Raw genomic sequence first — 22,498 nt, 5'->3', positions numbered from 1 at the left:
TGCTCTCTGGCTTGCCCGCCTATCTCTGCCTTACAGGGTGTCAGTATGTCTACTCTGCCTTCTTCTCTAAAGAATTCTGTGTACTGTCTGTGACGATGCTGGTGGTAGGTCCCTTTCCCATGACAGGCAGTCACGATACAGACTCTGGTGGGGAAGGGTCTTTTCTGGGAGGCGGGTGCCATGGTGAGCCAGGAAGCAGAGAAAGAGTGAGGCCGGGTGTGGTCTCGGGCTTTCATAACAACTGCCATCGTGAGAACACACTTTTTTTTTTTTTTTTTTTTTTGACAGGCAGAGTGGACAGTGAGAGAGAGAGACAGAGAGAAAGGTCTTCCTCTTGCCGTTGGTTCACCCTCCAATGGCCGCCACGGCCGGCGTGCTGCGGCCGGCGCACCACGCTGATCCGGTGGTAGGAGCCAGGTGTTTATCCTGGTCTCCCATGGGGTGTAGGGCCCAAGCACTTGGGCCATCCTCCACTGCACTCCTGGGCCATAGCAGAGAGCTGGACTGGAAGAGGGGCAACCGGGACAGAATCCTGCGCCCCGATCGGGACTAGAACCCGGTGTGCCGGCGCCGCAGGCAGAGGATTAGCCTAGTGAGCCGCGGCGCCGGCCTGAGAACACACTTTAAGCACACCCAAAATGACTTAGGTGCCTGCTACCAGAGCACCCTCCCTAAATACCACAATCTGGTTAAGTTTTAACTTCAGTGTCATTAGCTTCTTACTTTGGGGGTTAAATTCCCGCATGAGGCTCAGGGAATGTTTAAACCCTAGCACTGGGGCCAGTGCTGCGGAGTAGCAGGTAAAGCCGCCTCCTGAAGTGCTAGCATCTCATATGGGCGCCAGTTCGAGAGACCCAGCTGCTCCACTTCTGATCCAGCTCTTTGCTGTGGCCTGGGAAAGCAGTAGAAGATGGCCCTAGTGCTTGGGCTCCTGCACCCACGTGGGAGACCTGGAGGAAGCTCCTGGTTCCTGGCTTTGGATCGGCGCAGCTCTGGCCATTGTGGCCATCTGGGGAGTGAACCAGTGGATGGGAGACCTCTCTCTCTCTCTCTCTCTCTCTCTCTCTCTCTGCCTCTCCTTCTCTCTATGTGTAATTCTGCCTTTCAAATAAAAATAAATCTTTAAAAAAAATAAACCTTAGCATTTTCTCATTTTAAAAACTTTGTAGCTTGCTCATAAGAATTGAGAGTTTTCTATTTTCTGAAAACCAGAAAGATCTAGCTCTTGGGGCCGGAATTATCCCATGGTACATCTTCTGTGGGAGACAACAACTGGATGCTTCACACAGGGTAAGAGCATGCCAGCCTGTGCTAGTCCCTACCTTGCCTAGGACACAACTGTCGGGCTCTTCCCTGCAATCATCTGAGTGTGCAACCCCAGGCTGTGTTGCAATGGAGCTCTGTACACTCAAATGTTCGATAGTTAGTATAACCCCGATCTTTGGCTCATAAACTAAGTTGGCAGCTCCCCTGAGAGGGATCTGAGGTTGTGTAGGAGGGCGGGAGGATAAGTGCTGAGGGTGGTTGATTGAAAGGGAAGGGGTATAGGAAAGAGCCACACTTCGCAATGGAAGCAGTCGGTCCCTTTTTTCTTGGAATCACCCCTGCAGAGAGATCTGACTTTGGTAAGAAGAGGTGAGACCAGGTGGCACAAAGGCGACTGCATTTCTGTCTATACCAGGGGCCCTCTGCCCTGATTTGGCCTGAGCATCATCTTTGCCCGGATGGTGGGCTCCTCCTCCTGGCTTGTGTTCTTGAGGAATCACCACAATGGGAAAGTCAGGAAGGGCTTTTGGTTAGCACTCCCCCAGGGTGGGGGGGTCTACCATGTAGGAGTTAGGATGCCAGGCCACAGAGGCGCAACCAGCAGACCCAGGAACAAACAGAAGGGGACCAGATGCAGGCATTAAAGGGTGGAATGTTGAGGACCCCAGCCAACAAGAAATGCCAGGCCAGGAAGATCCAGGCCAGGGGAGACAAGGGATGGCCGTGTCTGGCCTCTGCTCACCTGGTAGGAAGTGCGTGATTCAGCTTACTCTAGAAGTTGCGTGGGTAACCTTGCTGCGCTGTCCCTGGTGGTCTGGGGCCACGCTGTGCTCCGTCCCCACTTGACTGTGCACGCTTCACTGGTCAGTGACGGCTCGCTTCCTGTGGACGTTTCTCTAGGCATCCAGAGTCTGCAGGAAAGCCCAGGGCTAGAGGCCAGGGCTGGTGGGCGAGGTGGGGACGTGTGGCCTCACAGAGCTTCAGGACACTAGACACGACAAAGCAGATAAAATCTTTAAGCTGTAGCCTCCATCTGGACTCCAAAAGTGTGGAGGTGAATTGAAAAAAACTGCTGGGAATGTGGGGGTGGCTGGAGAGAGATGAGGGAGTAGACTCCCTGCAGGGTGCTCAGCCTTAGCTGGTGGAAGAGAAAGACTGCAAAGACAGACGTTTGAGTTAGGAAAATGGTGACAGAATACTGCAGTTTATTACAGCTGTCGTTGGAAGAAACCCCGAGAAAATACTTAAACCACGGCTGGCTTCCCTTATTTGATATGTACATGGGGTTTTTGAAGAGTTCATGGAAAATGTGCATTGTGAAACCACTGTGCATAGATTTCAAGTTTTTTGCACCCCAGTAAATTTACATTTTTTGGACAGGCAGTGTTATTGAGAGAGAAACAGAGAGAAAGTTCTTCTATCTGCTGGTTTACCCCCAAAGTGGCCGCTACGGCCAGCACGCTGCGCAGATCGGAAGCCAGGAGCCAGGTGCTTCCTCCTGGTCTCCCATGGGGTGCAGGGCCCAAGCACCTGGGCCATCCTCCACTGCCTTCCCGGGCCACAGCAGAGAGCTAGAATGGAAGAGGAGCAACCGGGATAGAATCCGGTGCCCCGACTGGGACTAGAACCTGGGGTGCTGGCGCTGCAGGCGGAGGATTAGGCTAGTGAGCCACGGTGCTGGCCGTAAGTTTACATTTGAATTTCGTTTTCCCATAAACTTCTTGAAGCACCCAGGGATGCAGTGACCATACGCACTCCACCATCCAAGCCTGGACACTTGAACCACGGAAATGGGCGCTATGGGAAATCCATGGGTAATTTCTTTCCAAGAAAACACCATGACTTGGAACCGTCCAGGGAAAACAAGGGCTCTCAGTCTCCCTAGTTTGGGGCAAAGTAAGGAAGTGGCCATTAGATTCATAGCCTTGAGCTTCTAGCCCCAGTGTAGGGATCTGGTAGCCGGGGTTGTGCGCAGGTTTAGTATGATGATGATGGTGAAGACTCAGACAGGCCAGGATGATGGAATCATCCTGAATCATCAGAATCATCAGAATCACCGGGGTGTGGAGGGCACTTTGTTTGGGGATTAGAATACCATGTGGGGGCCTGGCACTGTGGTGTAGCAGGTAAAGCCACCACCTGCAGTACAAGGGTGTCCATGTGGGCACCGGATTGAATCCTAGACGCTCTACTTTCTTTTTTAAAGATTTTATTTATTTACTTGAAAGAGTTACACAGAGAGAGTAGAAGGAGAGAGAGAGAGAGAGAGAGAGAAGGAGAGAGAGGTCTTCCATCCTATAATTCACTCCCCAATTGGCCGCAACGGCCAGAACTGTGCCAATCCGAAGCCAGGAGCCAGGAGCTTCCTCTGGGTCTCCCACGTGGGTGCAGGGGCCCAAGGACTTGGGCCATCTTCTACTGCTTTCCCAGGCCATAGCAGAGAGCTGGATCAGAAGTGGAGAAGCAAGGACTTTAACTGGTGCCCATATGGGATGCTGGCGCTTCAGGCCAGGGCATTAACCAGCTGTGCCACAGCGCCACTCCCCCCCCTTTAAAGATTTTATTTATTTTACAGGTAGAGTCACAGACAGTGAGAGAGAGAGACAGAGGGAAAGGTCTTTCATCTGCTGGTTCACTCCCCAAATGGCCGCAACAGCTAGAGCTGCGCCGATCCGAAACTGGGAGCCAGGTGCTTCTCCCCAGTCTCCCGTGCGGGTGCAGGGGCCCAAGCACTCGGGCCATCCTCCACTGCTATCCCAGGCCACAGCAGAGAGCTGGACTGGAAAAGGAGCAACCGGGACTAGAACCGGTGCCCACATGGGATGCTGGCTCCACAGGTGGAGGATTAACCTAGTGTGCCACAGCGCTGGCTGCTCTTTCAATCCAGCTCCCTGCTATGGTCTGGGAAAGCAGTAGAAGACAGCCCAAGTCTTTGGGCCCCTGCACCTTCTTGGGAGAACAGGAAGAAACTCCTGGCTCCTGGCTTTGGATCGGCGCAGCTCTGGTCATTGCTGCCAATTGGGGAGTGAACCAATGGATGGAAGACCTCTCTCTCTCTTTCTGTCTGTGTGTGTTTGTGTATGTGTGTGTGTGTATGTGTGTGTGTGTAACTCTGTCATTCAAATAAATAAATAAATCTTGAAAAACAAACAAACAAAAACACCACTTGGGACGCCCTCATCCCATGTCAGGATGTCTGGGTTTAAGTCCAGGCTCCAGCTTCCTGCTAATGCAGACCTTGGGAGGCAGCAGGTGATGGCTCAAGTACTTGGGTCCCTGCAATCCATGTGCGTGACCCGGATTAACTTTCTGGCTCATGGCCTGGTCCAGCCCTGACTATTGCAGACATTTAGGGGAATGAACAATAGATGGAAGATCTCTCACTCTCTTTTTCAAATCAAATGAAAATCAATAAATAATTTTTTTAATTTAAAAATCAGATACCTTAAAAAGTGACAGATATGCTGGGTTGGAACTTCTCTGGGCTGGGCCTAAACAAGGGCTTTCAATTTTTTAAGCTTCCCGGCCATTTTAGGGTGAAGCTGCCCTGAACCCCCAGCTGTGTCCAGACTTATAGGAGATCTGTCTCCCCCTTCTCCTGTATTGTTGTAGGGGATGCGCCCTGCAGGGTGCAGAGAAAATTTCCTCCCACAGGGCTGGGGCAACAGATACAGAGACTGCAGTAAAGTGAGCTTGTAGGTGCAGGCTGAGAATATGCATGAAGAGGGCTTTGTAAAAAAGGGAATTAAAAGACACATGTAGGGGCCAGCACTGTGGCACAGCAGGTTAAAGACCATCTATGATGCTGGCATCCCAAATGAACACTGGTTCAAGTCCTGACCACTCCACTTCCAATCCAGCTCCCTACTAATACACCTGGAAAAGCAGAAAAACCCATGTGGGAGACCCGGATGAAGGTCCTGGCTCTTGGTTTTGGCCTGCCCCAGCCCCAGCCATTGTAGCCACTTGGGGCATGCATAGAGGTTGGAAAATCTCTCTGTAAGGCTGGCTTTCAAATAATAAAATAAATAACTTTTTAAAAAATAGTTTATTTTGGTGCATGGAATTGTTGAAATCTATGAATTTGGGGGATAGTTAAAAACTCACTGGAGGGGCCGACACTGCAGTGTAGTTGGCTAAGCTTCAGCCTGTGGTGCCGGCATCCCTTATGGGTGCTGTTTGTGTCCGGACTGCTCCTCCTCCAATTCAGCTCTCTTCTTACGGCCTTGGAAAGCAGTGGAAGAAGTCTCAAGTTCTTGGGCCCCTGCACCCATGTGGGAGATGGGGAAAAAGCTCCTGGCTCCTGGCTTTGGATCAGTTCAGCTCCAGCCATTGCAACCATTTGGGAAGTAAACCAGCAGATGGAAGATCTTTCTCTCCGCATCTCCCTCTCTATCTCTGTAACTCTACCTCTCAAATTAATGAATACATCTCTTTTAAAAAAATCATTGGAGAATGCCTATTATGAAAATATTATGCATGAAAATCCAAAATTTTTGCACCAAAACAAACATCTTTTGAATCCATTTCCCATGAACTTTTTGGAATATCCTTGTAGTTTCTGCCCAAGACAACAGAATATTAAAAAAGAAAAAGAAAAAAAAAAGCCGAGCAAACCCATAAAGCTGTCTGTTATGGCACAGCCTCAATATCAGAGACATGAAGATGAAGGGTGCTGGGGCAGTGCTTGTCACACCGACGTGTTGACTAAATCCGCTGCTACAGGGCACAGGGTGTTCAGAGACGCGGGCATCGCATCTACAGCGAGACCCCAAAGGTTTTCATCGAACCCGTATTTACCCAGCACCTGCCAGGGTGAGGGTGCTGGGGACTGTCCCCGCCGCTGCGGGACAGCGAGGAATCTGGGGACAGTCTTCTCTGTTAGGATGAGGTCCAGCAGAAGAAGCCGAGAGAGGCGCTCAGTGCCGTCTTCCCGCAGCGTCCAAGGGACGGTGTGCCCGCGGCATAGGAGACATGAGTGGAAAGCGTTTTGAATCCTCATTGCGGCCTCTCAAAACCGTCAGGGGATTAATACAAGCCTCAGCAAGGCTTCTTGGAAACCTTGCCTCCACTCAGTCTGCTCTCTTCTCTCTCAGCATCCTCTCAGCCCTTATCAATATCTCAGTATTTCAATTCCATCTCAAATCTCAGGATCGCACGCAGCTCTCCATGGTAACTGCGCGCTGTTGACTTTCTCTGGCTCCACGCCCCCAAACCCTGATTCCTAACTCTGGCTCCCGTAAGCCTTTGCTTCTGTCGCCTCCTTCTCCAGAGACTGCTTTCTAGGGCCAGGGTTCTGCTTCCCTGCAGAGGAGGCTCCTGCAAATCAGGAAGACAAAAGTCCAGGCCTGGAGCTGCACAGGCAGCAAGGCTGCTGCTCCAGGAGGCTGGGGGGGGGGGGGATGCTATGACGCCTCCAAAATGAACACACTTGATCTCCCATTCATGCACCTACGTGGGGGTTGCAAAAGGTGTGTGGAGAAACAGAACTAAAAGATAAATTTGGGTGCAAATATTTTTTGAAAGCCATAAGTAGCTTTTTCCTTTCTTTTCTTTTAAGATTTATTTATTTATTTGAAAGTCAGTATTACACACAGAGAGAGAAGGAGAGGCAGAGAGAGAGAGAGAGAGAGAGAGAGAGAGAGAGAGGTCTTCCATCCATTGGTTCGCCCCCCAAATGGCCGCTACGGCTGGAATTGCACGGAACTGAAGCAAGGAACCAGGAACTTCCTCTAGGTCTCATATAATGGTGTAGGGGCCCAAGCACTTGCGCCATCTTCTACTGCTTTCCTGGGCCACAGCAGAGAACTGGACTGGAAGAGGAGCAACCGGGACTAGAACCCAGCGCCCACATGGGATGCTGGCGCCATAGGCGGAGGATTAACCAAGTGAGCCATGGCGCTGCCCCAACCACCATGAACCTTTTGATGCACCCTGGCATACAGGTGTAACTTCAGAGAGGATCCCAGAATAAGTGCCACAAATATTACAAAATTCAGGCAGGACTGTGTCTGAGAAGGATGCAAGCGATACAGAAACAAAAGCCAGATGAGAGCTTCCAGATTAATTTCCATTACAGAACTCTTCAGTATTTCACTAAGTGAAGTTTGCCCAAGAAACTACACCTCCTTTCAACTTCCCACTGCTACTAATTTTTAATAATAGCCAACAGAAACTTTTTTCTAAAAAAAGTTTTATTTTATTTGAGAGAGAAAGAGACAGAGAGAGAGAGAGAGAGAGTCTCCCATCCACTGGTTCACTTCCTAGATGCTTGCAACAGCTGGGGCTAGGCCAACCCGCAGTCAAGGGCTAGGAACTTAATTTAGGCCACCCACGTGGACAGCAAGCACCAGGAATTTGAGCCATCGCCTGCTACCTCCCAGGGGGCTCCTTAGCAGGAAGCTGGAATCTAGAGTGGGCCTGGACGCTCATGCACTCTGATGTAGGATGCAGGCAGGTGCCCCAAGCACCATCTTAACTGAGGCACCAAGGCTTGCCCCTGTTTATTGTTCTAAAAAGTAAGATATGAAAGGTTTTCACAAATACTTTAAAGAAAATGAAAATGTAGCATCTTTCAGGTTTGTAAAAACAACAAAACATGAAATATATAACTTTGCAACTTTTTTTTTCCTGTTTTATTCCTCATTGGACTGGAAACTGTAGCACTTAATATAGTGTCTGAAATATGAGAAGTCATTACCACATCAAGAAATACTACTGGCTGGTATTCACTAAGCTTTTGCTAAGAACCTGGCCTTGTGTTGCTCTAAACTCAGCCTCTGAGTCTCTTAGATTTTCTGCCATTGGTGTTGCACATAGATAGTATGATTCCACTATTAAGAATTTTTACAGAAGACTTATTTATTTACTTAAAAGGCAGAGTTACAGAGAGAAATATTTTTATTTATTAGAGTGGCAAAGAGACAGAGACAGAGAGAGAAAGAGATCTTCCATCTACTGGTTCACTCTCCCAAGTGGCTACAATGGCTGGGGCTGGACCAGGTCAAAGCCACAAACCAAGAACTCCATCTGGTCTCCCATGTGAATGGCGGGGGCCCAAGTGCTTGGGCCACTTTCCACTGCCTTCACAGGCACGTTAGCCGAGAGCGGGATTGGAAGTGGAACAGTCAGGATTCGAACCAGGGCTCCAAAAGGATTGCTGGCATCCCAGGCTGCAGCTTAGCCATCTGTGCCATAGTGCCAATCCCTTTAAGGGCTTCTGGTTCTTGAAGATTGTTTTCCTTTCCTCCCTCCCTTCCCTCCTGTCTCCACTGGTCTGTCCTCCTCCTTTGTTATGTTTATATTTAGACCAGTGTTGCCCAATAGAAACAGACTCATAATGCTGACCACAAATGGGAGCAACTACATTTTAATTTTTCTAGTAGCCACATTAAAAAATTAAAAGAGATGACATTCGTTTTTGTAATATATTTTATTTAAACCGAAACAAACATTATCATGTCAACTTGTAATCAGTATAAAACATTCTTCCTCTTTTCTTTGCATACCTCCAAATGACTCATTTATTTATGCCCTGATGTCTTTGATGTATGTGTGGCACTCAATAGGTGTTGGTAGAATGAATGACTGTTAGGAGGACATTATGATGTGTTTGAGAAGGGTGAGATAAAAGGAACTTCAGCAAGAGGAGGGCTTACTGTAACAGGATGCACAGTGTGGAACACAGGCCGCATCCCAGACATTAGCCCTGATGCTTGATCAACACCTCCTGTTCTGCTTGCAGCGTATTTTACGATACTGATATGATTAGCTTCAATAACACAAAGAAATTGATGTTTAGCGGTAATTAGTACCTTGCCCAAGGTTAGTCTCATACGAAATCACAGAGCCAGATAGGAAATTACGCCTGTTTGATTCCAGACCAGACTCTTCCCACAACATCATGCTTCCTGTGGGACAGAAGACCACGAAGTTAAAGACACAGCAGAGAGAGTTCACCATGTCAAGTGAGACAACAGACCATCGCTGCCTGGACTGTCATTTTACTGTTATTCACAGAGTAGCACATACTCTGCCATTGTGTGGAAACAGATGTTTCCATTTATTTCTAGAGCATTTATTGCAAAAATGTATATTCCCTTAAGGACTGACAGGTGCATGTGTGTGTGCCTCCTATATTATATGGTTCAAAATAAAGAAGGTGACTAGTTTCCCAGAGGGTTAGTGTAGCACCAAGAAGTCACTGTTCACACACCCTGTTTCTGAACCTCCTGTAGCCAACAACAACAACAAAAACTCTTCATTCGATTGAGATTGCAAACAAGTGTGCTGAATTGGGTACATCTCTTCTTTACCGCTGCTGTAAGGTAGGCTGCCTGTTGAAAGAAAATAATGCATTCCCGTGCATATGTAATTGGACTGATAATTGCCTCTATCATTTAAAAATATCATTTGCCAACGTGGTATCTTTGATTAATTATGCACATTTATCATTGAGTCGACTCGGGGACGTTGTAAAATCCTCTCCCTAAGCTCATGCATCTTTCCTCCCTTCTTGTTGCTTTTGGTCTCAGTCATTTAGCAATTTGAAATCTTTTGTGACTCCTTAAGCCATAATTCACCTGGGACGGGAATGAGTAACCGAGTCCCTCTGTGGCCGCACAGGGCATTGCTTTTTGACAGGACATCAAGGAACCAGGGCGACGCTGAAAATGTGAAAATGATTTCTCATGCTCCGTGGACACTCGCGGGGAAAGGACCATTCGTGGATAGTCCAGAATCTCCCTTACCATCTACTCAGCCCCACGCTCCCCGATCTTCCTGGATTTCAAGTAAGTCTCAGTCCTTACAGGTGTTTATGAGGCTGGGGGCTCCAGCTCCACCTCGTCGCCTTCCTCCCTCTCTGTGGCCTCACACTGTGCCTGTGTCCTGTGGGCACCCTCCCCGAAAAGAGCCCTGGGCTTGCAGCTCCCTCTGCATAGTGCTATCCTGTCCCCTATGAGCTTGGCTGCTTCCCCCAAAATCATCTTCTCAGCAAAGCCTTCCTTGCCTGTTCCCTGCTAACTGGCAGCCCTCCTCCCCAGGGGCCCTGGTGATGGGTTTCCTTTGTAACTCCCACCCTGTGGGAGTTGATCTATTGACCTCCTCTATTAATTTCTCCCTCCACTAGGAAGCGACCTCTAAAGGAGAGATTTGCTCTATTTGGTTTGCTTTACTGATGAATCCTCAGCCCTTGGCATAGCTCTTGGAATATACGAGGTGGTACTCACTAAGTGTTTGTTGATCGAATGCATGATGGTGTCTTATGTTTGTATTTGTTGTATCTGCTGACCCTACTTCTTGGAGTAAGAAAGTTGGTTGTGGGGCCAGTGTTGTGGCATAGTAGGTAAAGCTGCTGCCTGCAATGCCAGAGTCCCATATGGGTGCCGGTTTGAGTCCTGGCTGCTCCACTTCTGATCCAACTCCCTGCTAATGGCTTGGGAAAGCAGCAGAAGATGGCCCAGGCCCTTGGGCCCCTGCACCTGCTTTGGAGAACCGGAAGAAGCTCCTGGCTCCTGACTTCAGTCTGGTCCAGCCCTGAGTGTTGTAACCTTTTGGGGAGTGAACCAGAGATTGGAAGATGTCTCTGTCTCTTCTTCTCTCTGTAACTCTGCTTTTCAAATAAATGAAATAAATCTTTTAAAAAGAAAGAGAACAAGCTGGCTGCTGGCAACCCACAACTGATACCCACATAACTCAAAATCCCACAAGAAGACAAGTTCTCTCCATCCCAGCTCCTTTTCCAGGTCTCAGCAAGGGTGTCAGGGGTCTGTTCAGTTGTACACCCTCCGCATAGTGGCTGCAGGGCCAGGGGGCCACTGCAGGGAGTGGGGTAACCGCAACACAGAGCTTGTCCAGCTTCAGGAGGAGAAAGGAGCCGTTCTCCAGTGAGGGACCTGGCAGGTGGGCAGCATCAGTCCCCTCCAGGGTCCAGCACTTTCCTGGGAAACTGCTTTAAAAACTGATCACTCAGCAGGCACTCTCAGCCTTGCTCCCCACACTGGCGTCAAGGCAGGGTGCTGAAGGGCTGGGAAAGGGGGCGGGGGGTGGTGGTGGATCGCTTCCCTACTCATCAGAAAGGTCCTCAAGTGACACCAGGGAATGAAAGACAGGCTAGCAAGGGAAAAGTGTGAGCAGTGATGGAGCCTTCAGACTGAAGCCTGCCAGCCCCAGGATGGAGTATCCATGTCCATGCTTAGGTCTGGTGAGCCAGGGATGGCCAGGGAGAAAAACAACTGGCCCTAAAGAGCGTAGGATTTGAGTCGCAGACCGAGGGGACACCTGTCTCTTCAGGGGCTTCTGGGCCTCTCTGGACAGCTGTCTTACCTTCCTCGTGTGGCACCGGACCCCTCTGGAATGAGAGATCTCATTCTTTATGGCCAGCAGCTAGACAGAAAGGCGGGCCTGGCTTCAGAGAAAAGGGGTTCTAGTTTATGACCTGTTATAGGGACAAGGAGTCCTGATGTCTGTGGCTTGCCTAGGTGCCAGTGGGAGACAGGAGGGCAGGAAAGGGGCAGAGGGAAGCTTTGTCCCTGAGGATTTCGTGTTGGAGAATTGCTTTCTGAGCCCAGCTGCACATATTAGGTGCTCAATAAATTTCTGAATGAAAGAACGGCATGCTACCTGGTAGGCAGATGAGTAACGGGTTGTTTGGTGGCATTATGTGACCCAAATGTTTAAGAGGGGATATATGTGACTTAAATGGTACTGTACTGAGACAGCTTGGTGTACTTTGTGATTTTTTAAGTTTATTTTTCTTTATTTAAAAGATTATATATAGATTATATACATATTATATATAATATATTATGTTTATGTATTATTTATTAAATTATTTATTTACATATTATATGTTATATAATATATGCATTATATAATATATAATACATGTACATTATATAAATAAATAATACATAATTATATGTGTTATATGCATATATAATACATAATTATATGCATTATATATTATATTATATATTACATATAGAGATTATATATATATATAGATTATCAGGAAACTGGATTGGAAGTGGAGGCAGAACTTGAACCCAAGCCCCCCCCCCCCCAGTATGGGATGTGCTGGCTTAATGTGTGGTGCTACAGTGCTCGTCTCTGGTTGTAATTTGGATTTGTCTGTGGACCTGGCCAGGCATCACCTTCCCTGGAGGAATTCCCAGGAATTAGCACTGTATTTGCATTTCTGCTGCTCCATTCCTGACTGACTCCCTTGGAGGTGGCCACCTTCCTTCTTCAGAAGCGAAACCCCATCAGTGAGGTCTGGCTCCGCAAGATTGCTTGTGCATCTCTCTTCCGGGGTTCATTGAGTAGGACTTTGCTGCAAAGGTCTGAGGGCAACCCTTCCTCGTCAAATCTCTGAGAGGCACTTACCCCCACTGCCTTCTGCAGAACACTGCGATCTGCTTCCTAATAGAAACCCACACAGACGACACAGTGGAAAGTACTAGCACACGCATTCGTTCACTATTGGGTGTATATTTAGTTCGTGCAGAGCACAGTTCTGAGCTTTGGAGAGAGCGCCTGGACCAGAGGGGAAGCACACGAAATAGCCAAACAGCCAACCTCAAGCAAGGTGCAGGTGGCACAAAGAAAAGGAACTTGGTGCCACATGGTTACGCAGGAGAGTCCTGATCCGCTCACTAGGGTCAGAAAGGATTTGACAGAGGCACGGACTTCCGAGCTGAGGGTTGGTGGATCCCGTTTCCATGAGTGGCTTAAGTGCTCCAGGCAGAGGAGCCAGCAGAGGCAAGACCTAGAGACCTGGCGGGGCGCAGCTTCCCGCACACACAGGCGTGGGCGCTGCAGGAGGCCAGCGTGGCTGCGGGCACTGAGTGGGGGGAGGAGCTCCAAGGGGAGGGCAGAGAGGCCAGGCAGGCTTGGCAGCCATGCAAAGGACTTAATCTTTATTTTGAGAGGTACGGGAAGTCATTAAGATGGGGAAAGCGACAGCAGGATTTCCCTTTGGAATAGACCATGGCGGCTGCACCATGGAGAGATGCTGGGTGGAGGTGAGAGTGGGTGGCCGAGACTGGCTGGAGAGCAAAGTGGTACAGAAATGGGAATTTGGGGCCGGCGCCGCGGCTCACTTGACTAATCCTCCGCCTTGCGGCGCCAGCACACAGGTTCTAGTCCTGGTTGGGGTGCCGGATTCTGTCCAGGTTGCTCGTCTTCCAGTCCAGCTCTCTGCTGTGGCCCAGGAAGGCAGTGGAGGATGGCCCAAGTGCTTGGGCCCTGTACCCGCATGGGAGACCGGGAGGAAGCACCTGGCTCCTGCCTTCGGATCGGCACAGTGCACCGGCCCTAGCGGCCACTGGGGGTTAACCAACGGAAGGAAGACATTTCTCTCTGTCTCTCTCTCTCTCACTGTCTAACTCTGCCTATAAAAAAAAGAAAAAAAAAAAAGAAAAAGAAATGGGAATTTGGGAAGTTAATTTTGACACCCCCTACCCTAAATCAGGGTCCCCCACCTTGTCAAATTTGTCAGTAGTAAGTTCTCAGCAACAAGGACTTTCCTTGGGCCTTAGCACCCTGGAGAACAGCAGTACCCGCAAGGGACGGCTGGGTCTGTTATCCGATTGATGCACTTTTTGGACTTGCTGCCTTTGAGGTGTCAGAGTACGGTCATGCGGAAAAGTCTTGGCATGTGGGCGTGATGGTGGCGAGCAGTACGTCCTCCGGCAACAGCCTTGGACACAGAGAGATTCTAGGGGGCGCTGTGAGTGCGGCTGCCCTGGTTAAAGAACATCACGCCAGCAAAGAAGGAAAGGAGATCTAAACCAAACCACGCACAGTAAAGGGATGGGTGTCATGCTCCCCCTTGGGCCACAAGGGCTTGTCGAGTGCTGGCGACTGTGCCCAGCACTGGGCTGCGGTTCATGGATGAGTGGGCAACCCGTGCCAGAGGAAAAGGAAGGTTCGGGAAGGAAGCGGGCCACTGGTGTGGCTGCTGTAGAGGAAGAAAGTGCGATGGATGCTTCCATCCAAGACAATGTGAGCTCTGGGATTCCACTGCACCCTAGGTGGTGTCCGTTGTTAGCCAGGCGAGTGATCACTCTTGGGCTGGCAGTGCACGGGGGAGCCCGACCCAACACTTAACCCATCTGAGACCTTTAAATCTAGGAAGGTGAGTCTCCCTATATAGAATGCCACTTTGTATCTCACTTCCTTGACATGCATCTGCCCCATCTAGGGAGACAGAGCTGCCTGCACCTGGCCTGCTCTCCTGTCACCCAAGAGGAGGTGACGGCCAGATGACCCTTCCAGGATCACGACGGGTTCTGTCTCCTGGCAGATGCTCCTGCTGACATAGGGAGGGGCCATGATGTGAAATCAATAGTGGTGAGTGATGCGCAGCTTGGAGGGGAAGCTAAACACAGCTTCCTCGCGTGTTCCCATTTCATTTTTCTTGCCGGACACCGTGTTACGCAAAGATTCACCTCTGGATAAATCACCTGCTCAAGTTTGCTCCTCTAACCAGATGACATTATCCAGAGGGGATCAGAGAGGACTGAGTGTGACAGAGTTTATTTAGGGTTCCATGGAAGGTTTTTGGGGAAGAAGAAGATTCCCTTGATGGGATTTATAGAGCAGCAGGAATAAACGTTTTCATTAGAAATATTCAGAAAAGTGATGATTGCTAACTACAGACTTGACACCAAGTAGCTAAGTAATGAAAATTAACTTTGGGGCCAGTGCTGTGGCATAGCTGGTAAAGCTGCGACCTACAAGGTGGGCATCCCACATGATCGCCGGTTCATGTCCCCTTTGCTCCACTTCCGATCCAGCTCCCTGATAATGCTCCTGGGAAAGAAATGGAGGATGGCCCAAGTGCTTGAGCCCCTGCACCCACATGGGAGGCCTGGATGAAGCTCCTGGCTCCTGGCTTCGGCTTGGTCCAGCTCCGGCCACTGCAGCCAGTTGGGGGATGAACCAGCCAATGGAAGGTCTTTCTCTCTCTCTCTGCTTCTGCCTTTGCCTCTGTGTCTCTGTAATTCTGCATTTCAAATAAATCCAATAATACTAAAAAAAAAAAAAAGAGAGAGAGAGAGAGAGAGAGAGAGAGAAAATTAACATTGAGAAAGAATACATTGGAGTGGAATGATATTCAAATTTTTATTTTGAATAATTTCAGGAGATATACCTGTTATCTGGGGCTGTCAAAAAAAAGCCTTAAAACAAGAAGCACTCCTTTAGCTCAGGATCTTGGGAGGGAGTTGTAGGGCTGGCAACTTGGGCTGGGCTCAGTTGCACCAATCCGCCAGTCTTAAGTAGATTTCCTCAGGCCTCTGCAGGCTTCTAGCTAGCTCTGCTTTTGGGACCAGTTGGGGCCAAGGGAGCAAGAATTAGGTGCCTTGTCTCCTAGCAGTCAGAAAGCAACAGAACAGGGCTCTAGGGAGGGATGAAGCTTGAAGATCTCTCGAGATCACATTGGCCACATTCTGTTAGGCAAAGCAATCACAAGGTAAGCTCAGCCCAGATTTGCAGGGTGGAAAAAAGAGACTCTGTCCGTTGATGGGAGAGGTTAAGAGCAAAGCTACACTGCAAGAGAGCTCTTTGGGCCAACCTGCTGTTTCCCACAGTTGACGCATCATTTGTACCTGGGTTGATTCACATAGTGGTAGATCAAATACACAATATCTAAAAGCTAATGTTGGAAGAGAAAATATTTTTAGTCTTTTCCATGATGGCCATTTCAAACTAAGACAACCCTGAAAGCAACCACGTAGGATGGGATTGTGCTAACAGAATCATTTTCTTCTTCATTTTGCTTCTGTAACTGTAAGGAAATATCTACATGTTTTAGTGGCTGTTAATCTAGGTCTTTGTGACAGACACAAAGCAGAGCTTCTTACTGGCAAGAAACAATATCTAGCTGTTGGTGATCTTGTATAAAATTTCAGAATTGCCAGTGGGAAAGGGACATTTTCTTGACAAATGAAGAGATTTCCATTTTTTTTTTTTTTTTTGCCTGCCTGATTTTAAACTCTCTTTTTTACCAGAATGGCTGATTCAGGTCCCAGAAAGTATTGAACAAATGAGACACATAACTGGAACACACCCCACCACTTCACTCTGTAGCCTGCAGACTTCTTATGGATGCAAGGACATTTCACGGAAAAGATGTTTTTAAATGATTTTGTATGAGTATAGAGAAAATAAAACTTTTTGATGTCTTGGCTCAAACTGAATAGGATCTCACCTAATAGCCCATGTAGTACTTTAAGATGATTTATTATTATGCTAATATTGTAATGTAATATTTATTAAGCACTGGAAGTGTGCAGAATACTAGATAGCCCACATAAAAGATCCTGATGGATTTTAAGGAAAAAGGGCTAAGAAATGCACTCTCCTAATCCACAGGAAAAGTGGGTAATTCAGAATCTAGCTGAACCAATAAATCCTATTTAATTTAGCAGACATCATATGCCAGAAAGGGGGGACTAATGGGAACGGAGAGTGATAATCTCTGATTAAAGCACAGCCCTTATAAGAGCACACTCTGCTCCCCATCCTTGAGTTCTGCAAGAGCCAATTCAGTACAATATTTCTCCTTGAAAAAACGTTTCGGCCAATAATCCTCTGCATTATTATCTGACGTTCAAAACCCTAAGTTCCAGTAGTTTCTATAGAGACCAGCTTTCTAATATAACTATTATTCAAAACTACAAGATGGAATGCTTTCTAAAAAATTATACCTTAAGTATCACTTCACAGCATTGCAATGAAATTTACAATGTTGGCACAGCACACTGGGAAGTTTCACAGTAAACTTATAAACCTGCAGTCAGAGAGCAGTTTTTCTGAGAAAACAGAATGCTACATTGTATATGATCGTCCCTACTACAACCAAGTAAAGTGAAAGGAAAAAAAATTGAGACAACTATTTAGATGACTAAGACAAACAAGAAAAAAAAAATCCAGTTTTGAAAAAAAAATCCCAAGACCCAAATCCCCCTAAAGGAGCCTTGTTTCTGAAAAGAAAAAAAAAATCCGCACATAATTTGAGGAAAGAATACCTCAGTTTGCCGTAACTCTACGCTTCACTTTGCTTAGCCAGTTTTGATCTGGGGGGTAAAAAGCAAAACCAAAGCTAACAAGGGGCTTAGAAACAGCCTTTCCTATTTTATATAATCAGGCGTCCTGACGAAGGGTTCTATCCTCTGCTCCTCTTTAAATAGAAGTCGCTGGAAGTCTCTGGTGAACACTGATTGGCAAGCACGTTGTCTCCCGCTCGCGCTCCCTCTCTGGGTCACTGTGTATATGCTCACATCTATATTATGGGTGGTTGTGCCTCTGTGTATATAACGGCGTCAACGACACAAACAAATCTAGTTTTTTGTATCTAAGTACGTAGAAAAATTTTTAAACATGCACACATATGCTTTTGTGGGTGGTCATACATAAAAATATCCTAATGGTTAGACTGAATATGCAAAAAAACACAAGTTAACTTTACTGATTAATATAATGGCTACTTATATTCCTTTTATTTACAAAAAAAAAAATTCAGTAGGTGTCCATGATTACCATTGTACTAAAATAAGGCACAGATTTTTATTTTCTTGGTAAAATACATTTAGGATAATAAGCGTTCTTTTAAGCAAAGACTATAGGGTGTTATTTAATAATTCACAAAGAATATTTTAGGACAGTATACATTATGCTAATTGAGTGACTGGACTTCTAAATGCAGATAAATTTTATTTGATAACTTTTATTTAAAAATTTGAAGAGGGGATGCAAAGTAAAAGATACATACACATTCACATAGTAAGAGACAGCATGGAAATTGCTTATGGGAATAAAATCACTTACCAATTTCTGCCTTGTATTTCAAAACTAGTTGTGTAACTCTGTGACATATACAAAGTTACTTAAAAAAATTCACAGGAAATATGAAGCATGGAAAACTGTTCCTGGATTTTGAATTTTTTGTACCAAAATAAACTTATCTCTTAACTCCATTTTCATGAACTTTTTGAAATAACCACACGTACCTAAATCGGGAGACTGAGGAGTGACATGGAATTTGGTTGGATCCATCAACTCTTATTTGCTTCTTTTAGAATTACATAGGCGCACACCACCCAGTTGTAACACAGAGACACATCTTTGCCTATGGGCCTGTGTGGCTTCCTCGTTTACCAAAATGACTGCTGACACTGTGTATGTTTCCAAAGTTCGCTATGTTGTTGTCCAAGTACGTTTGAAGTGGGCAAAGTCACGGCCAACACACTGTTCCTTCCTAAATAAAGACATTTTAAAACGCAGCCACTTGCGAAACTGCTTCTGTCCCCCAGCTTTGCGGGAAGGGATGTTGCGAATGAATCCGTTTCAGGGAAGGGAGGAAGCTCAGGGGGAAGCCGAGGAGCGCAGACTAGGAGGCAGGCTTACTGCTCTATTTGGGAGCCCTCGGTTCCCGCAGCGCTCAGGTTGCACACAGAAGAGACAGCTGGATCAGAAATAGAAAAGGAGCATTTCTGAAAGTCTCCAAGGACAGAAAAGCTAGCAACCAGTGAGTTATTTGTGCAGGTTCTGAGAACCTTGTTACAAAAGCCGGTGGGGGAGACAGAGGGTGCCTCCTGGGTATCTTGCACCATCTGTGGGCAGGGTATCTGAGTGACGGGACCTGGGCTTCTTGGGACTTTGCAATGAATTCTGGAAAACACCCACGTTACCTTCAACACCTCTGAGGTGGTCTTTTGCTAGGAAGTGTTGTGTTTTGCTGCGATTTCTTTCATCTTTACTCTACAGTGTATTTCCTTGATTATCTCTCCTGGGTATCAGGCCTCATACAACTGGTCCACGAAGAGCTGATCAGTCTGTGGGCTGTGGCCATGGTGTCTTGATTCACCAACTTGTTTCGCTCATTTTCCTGGACAACTGGCCCAATAGCACCCCAATTCTATCTGGTGGCAGCTCCTTCCAATGAGATTAACTCTCCCACCCCTGCCTCTGCTTTTTTAAAATAAGCTTTGCCCCTTCTACATCCTGGAGATGGCTCTCATGGACACCTTTGTGCCATGTGCAAATTCTTGAAAAGCACACTTCGTTTTAATAGAACGTTGACATTCCCTTCTCTCAGGAATCGACATTCCTGCCTTAATGGTGAGCCCAGGTGTTCTCCAAATTAACAAACAGTAGTTAAGATAAAAATAAATGACCTAAATCAGTAGTTCTCAGTCCTCTGTGCTCAACAGAATTCCCTGGGAAGCCTTTGGAAATGACAAACCCAGGTCTCCACCTCTAACCAACTGAGACAGGGAGCCAGTCCCTGGCTCCTTTTGAGCAGAGCCCCACCCAGGGGGTGATTCTAGCTCCCTAGGTCCAAACAATTAAATGAATAAGTAAATCTGCATTAGTGCTTCAATTTGAGGTATACAATGTCACTTGTTTTGAAATTACCAGTGCCTGGGGTTGCCTGTAATTCTGACAGTCCCACAGCACCCTGTTTTTCAGGTCTCCCTACAACAGAGCTTCCCGTCAAACTCCTGGCATCTGGGCACCCCCTGTAGGGCCACTCCTCCAGGTTTTCAGGGTCTGGCTTGTATTCTTCCTCAAAACATCCCTCCGCACTTGGCCAAGGTCTACCACCCTGTAAAGGCCAGCTTACAAGTCACTGCCTCCGTGACACCTGGCAAATCATATTGCAATTATTTTATGCAGTGTGGATCTGGCTACATTTAAATCACGTGACTGTGTCCTGAGGGGGCAAGGATTCAGGGCATGTCTCTTCCAGCTCCACCGGTTGATGTATGTATCTAGCGTGTTACACTTTGGAAACCCCAATATCAGTAATTGCTTCGGCATCCCAGCCCAGAAGAAGGCACCTGATTTAGGGTTATGAATTACCTCACGTAGACACTAGATTTATGTTCTGAACAGTGCCCATATCTTATTCCTTCCCCTTGAATCATTTTAAGGAAGAGCACGATGCACGATTTTTTTTTTTTCTGTTTAAAATGAGGGTGTTCGGACTCTAAGCACATTACAGACATTTACATGAGCTCTACTGCGTTGACTTTTTTACATTCAGCGCAGCGTGTACTTCAAATGGGAAATACGCGAGTATCATTCCCTTTTCTTCACCCCTGGTGGTGTCTAAGTCCTGGGAAGCCAGCTCGCCGGCTCCCCGAATCCTGTAAAAGGGTTCAGATTATTTGCTGCCAATGCTGTCTGCCACACCAGCGCCTATTCCAGCTCCTACCCGGAAGGCAGAGGGAGGAAATCCAGCCTTCCTGGGATAGAAAACACCGACGCACCCTGAAATAGGCCACGAACTTGAACATCAGCAAGATGAGGGACTGGGGAGGGACAATAAAATAGCATTTTAGATGAAAGTTTGATTTTAAGAAATTAAAAGCGTGACTTTTGGTCCTCTGGCTAAAGTTTCCCTACTTCTTTCTCAAGGCTGGAATTTTGTGCAGATGATAGAGGAGCACTACTGTTAATACTGGGAATTAATTAAAATTTGCTTAAATTAGGAAGGTGGCTGGTAGGTTTGGCTATTTTGTCTCGCAGTCCCTACTACACGGATTGCGATTTATATCTGGGCATAATACAGCGCAGTTAGCTTTCCTAGGGTAACTGCTGGTGAGAAGCGACGCCACTCTTGGGCAGGAGCCCACACCATGCAGGCAGCCCCATGCCCAGAGGGACGGATTGCGTCCTCGCCCAGGAGCCCCGGTTCTCCTCCCACAGTCGGGTCCGCGCTGCAGGGTGCGGACCCCGCGCTCGCCACTGGAGGGCGTCTGGACGCTTCCAAACAGCTCCGAAGCGCCTGGAAATCCCGAGGCCAGCGCTGGAGAGCGAGAACGTGATGGATGCTTTCGTTCGGCTCCTAAGCAAAAGCGAATTCAGGTAGCTTTGGAGCAAAACTAAACCGCCTGCCTTCTTGGGATCGGCCCATTCCACCGAGGCTGCGAACTCCCCGGAGAGCAACACCGGGGCGGGTCTCGAGGGGCCCGCGGCTCCGCAGCGCGGGAATGGGGCCGGCTCGCAGGCTCGGGACGCCTGGGGACGTGCTCGGAGGCGCGGGAGCGCGCGGCCGCCCGGCGCTCGCGCCCGGGTGGCTGCCGAGGACCGAGGCGTGCGACCTGCCCCAGGAGTCCGGCAACGCGAGGCCTTTTCCCCTAAGCGAGGAACTCCTGCCCCCTCCACCCGCACCGGGCTCGCTCGAGGCTTTTACTGTGCGGGGCGGGCGGCCCGTGCGCCCAGCCTCAGGGTTGCGGTGAAAACGGTGCAAGGTGTCCTGGAGGGGCCGGACTGCGATCACAGCACGCCGCGATGTCCCTGATTGTTCAAAATCGTGTCCGCACAACAGCAGTGTAAGGGGCAGCGCTGCCTTCCGCCGCGCGCCCCTTGGGTCCCCTCCCCGGTAGACAGAGGGGTGTTGCAGGGCGCGGGAGCGAGGCTCGGGCTTCCAGTTACCCCGGCGCGGGCGCTGCACGGACCAGGCGGGGACACACCGCACCGGGCGCGCCATCTGGGACCTGGGAGCCCCTGGGGACCTTCACGGGAGAGGATCCGCGCGCCGGCCACGGGCTGGGAGACCACTTTTCCAGGGACACAGATGTCACGCCATTCCTCGGCCCCGGACGGAATTCAGCCTCCAAAGGGTTACACGTGGCTGCGGGAGTCGGGCGCCGCGGCACTCGCAGTAATTCAATTAGTCAGGTTTCTGGAAGGTGGGGCGGGGGGGGGGGCGCAGGAGGAGCGGAGCAGGGAGGAGGCTGAGGAAAACGCCTCTCTCCCCAGGAGCGGACCAATCGGGTGGGAGGGGAGAGAGAGAGAGAGAAAAAAAAAAAAACCCGAGCAGTGAGCAAACAGCAGGCCGGTCCCTGACTGGCTGCTCCAGCCACCCCCCTACCCTCCCCAAGTAAACTGCTTGGGGGAGGAATTAAAAAAAAAAAAAAAAAAACGCAGCCACATGACCCGGGCCGCGGAGGCCGCGCAGGCTGGGCGGGCCGGCGGCGCCTCCCCCGCGCGGTCCGGCGCTCGCAGCCGCGCCCCGCGCGCCCCGGCGCAGCCCCCGCCCCCTCCGCGGTCGCGCGCGCGGCCCCGCGCTCCGGAGAGGCCGCTGCCGCCGGGTCGCCGCCGCCGCCGCCGCCGGCTTTACACGCAGGTCATTAACGAGGGGGCGTGCCCGAGGAGATTTTTCCCATAAAGCATTTTTTCTCCTTTTTTTTCCCCTCCTTCTTTTGCAAAACTG

General features: G+C 48.7%; 1 long non-coding RNA gene across 3 annotated transcripts in view; it reads left to right on the top strand.

Moving 5' to 3' along the window:
* LOC103345069 (uncharacterized) overlaps positions 1 to 17,763 on the top strand; it is a 34,658-nt gene extending 16,895 nt beyond the window's left edge. Inside the window, exons 4-5 of one of the 3 annotated variants that reach the window (XR_011382125.1) lie at positions 9,910 to 10,058; positions 16,284 to 17,763. This is a non-coding gene — a long non-coding RNA (uncharacterized lncRNA). Of the gene's footprint in view, positions 1 to 9,891; positions 10,059 to 10,396; positions 10,917 to 16,283 lie in introns of those variants that run through there. The other 2 variants (XR_011382124.1, XR_011382126.1) reach the window with 2 other exon arrangements.
* Positions 17,764 to 22,498: the final 4,735 nt, after the last annotated feature.

Source organism: Oryctolagus cuniculus, chromosome 14 (assembly GCF_964237555.1).
Source record: "Oryctolagus cuniculus chromosome 14, mOryCun1.1, whole genome shotgun sequence".
Taxonomy (NCBI): Eukaryota; Metazoa; Chordata; class Mammalia; order Lagomorpha; family Leporidae; genus Oryctolagus; species Oryctolagus cuniculus.
Note: the sequence above shows the minus strand (reverse complement) of the source record. Positions and strands in the feature narration are given on the sequence as shown.